This window comes from Cebus imitator, unplaced genomic scaffold (assembly GCF_001604975.1).
Source record: "Cebus imitator isolate Cc_AM_T3 unplaced genomic scaffold, Cebus_imitator-1.0 Scaffold91, whole genome shotgun sequence".
In the NCBI taxonomy this organism is placed as follows: domain Eukaryota; kingdom Metazoa; phylum Chordata; class Mammalia; order Primates; family Cebidae; genus Cebus; species Cebus imitator.
The window spans coordinates 6,345,900-6,348,194 of NW_016107406.1; positions in this window are offsets into that span (position 1 = coordinate 6,345,900).

Sequence of the window (2,295 nt, forward strand, 5' to 3'; positions counted from 1 at the left end):
CAGATATTAAAAATTAAGTTTTTATTAATATTCCCTTTATTGTGCACTATAGGCAGAGAATAAGTCTGAACAAAAAGAAGAAATAAAAAAGCCCTGTACTTTAGACTAAATCATAACGGCAACTAGAATTTTAGAAAATTATAGTAGACACATGGAGAAATCAGACAATTATGTAGTAATTGACATTAGTAATAGCTTTTCTTTTCCAAAAGTTTTTTGTGGCCAGGCACAGTGGCTAATGCCTGTAATCCCAGCACTTTGGGAGGCCAAGGCTGGTGGATCACTTGAGGTCAGGAGTTTGAGACTAGCCTGGCCAACATGGTAAAACCCCATCTCTACTAAAAATACAAAAATTAGCCAAGTATGGTGGTAGGTGCCTGTAGTCTCAGTTACTTGGGAGGCTACACGGGAGAATACTTGAACCTGGGAGGCAGAGGTTGAGGTCAGCTGAGATCATGTCACTGCAGAGCGAGACTCCGTCTCAAAACAACAACAACAACAACAAAAACCCGGGTTTAACCTGTTTTTGTTTTTGTTTTTGTTTTTGTTTTAATTTACTGAACTTGAATGAACATGTAAAGACATACTTAGTATACTCAGGTATACTTGGCTAAAGGCTGGAAGAGAATATACAAAACTGAAAATGTCTTTCATGTTGGTAGACTAGACTAACATACTGTTAAGCTTTCTCTAAAATTGGACTGTTGTCTTTCTTTTTTTAACTGGAATGAAATTGAATTGATAAAGCTTTTTCTAAGGAAAGAAATGTTACTACTTTCAAATATATATAGTAACTTCAGCTGCCAACTAAAGAAATGTTGCCAAGTACAAATATCTGTTAAGTCCTTTAAAAAATATACATGCTCTCTGAATTATAACTGTCATATAATTTTGTTCATTCATAAGTAGTTCTTCTTGTGATCTTGAAGACTTGACTTTATTAAATACTCTTATTACTGTCAGTATAATCATATTTACATCATAATTTTCTTGGCAAGTTCTTCATTTCTAGTATAAAAGTTAACTGAACTTTAACTTTTATCAAATAATCATACAAACTATATTTTAAACTCATCCATAGATTAGAGCTTCTTAAATGTAGGAATCATGATTTATTTGTCTTTCTATCTCCCAAACATCCAGGACGTAGAATAAATGCAGTGAATTATATAAAGTCCTAAATGCTTTCTGTATTTTTTTCCCAATTGTAATGGACCATCCCTTTTACATTGTCAGAAAACCATAAAGACTAAAACACTCAATTACAGAATTTTAGTATTTAAATCAATTGCAACTGAAAACAAGTAAATCTCTTATGTTTAAGGTATAAAAAACTATTCATGTGTTGCATAATAATCAAATATAAATGATAAACAACAATTTAATTCCACTCAATAAACATGTCAGACAGGTTGACAGTGAACAAAATAAAGTTGGAAATGCAAGAATGACCGAGACACTGTCCTTATCTTTCAAAAACTTAAACTATGGAGGAAACAGACAAATCTAAAACAGTTACGAAACTGTTCCTGTGGGTAAGTCTTGTGTTCCAGATCTCCTGGTATGGTGACTAAAATTGACCATTCTCACTTTCCTTTTGATATCCTTTTGATGTACTTACTGACAAGAAGTACAGCCTTTGACCAGATTCCTCTCCTCCAAACACTTCTGGGAATTCCTGAGAAAAGATTGTGTCTTGCCTAAATCTCACTCTGTCATCTCAGTCAGCCAGCTGACTTTGAATGGCCACTGCACATAATGCTGCTTGCCCTCTGGAGATCAGCCTTCCTCCAGCAGTGTCTGCATGCATTGCATAACTTCTCCCCAGCTTGGGCATGGATCCTTCCCTGAATTCCTTGGGATGATGGTTAAGGCTGTCTAAGTCTTTTTAAAGGGTCGGGGATAACTGAAAGGGACTGTGTCATAGTTCATTCAAGCTGATAAAACAGACTACCATAAACTGGATGGCTTGTGAACCACAGACGTTTATTCATCACAGTTCTGGAGGCTGGGAAGTCTCAGATCAAGGCGCTGGCAGATTTAGTGTCTAATGAGAGCCAGCTTCCTATTTCATACATGCTACCTTCTCACTGTGTCCTCAGATGGCAGAGAAGAGGAAGCTCTTGGGACTTGCATGGATAAGGACACTAATCCCATTCATGAGGGCTTCACCCTCCCAACCTCATCTAATCCTAATTATCTTCCAAAGACCCCCACCTTATAACGACATTACTCTGGGGATTAGGATTTCAATATATAAATTTGGGGGCGGGGTGGGGAGGGGACAAAAACATT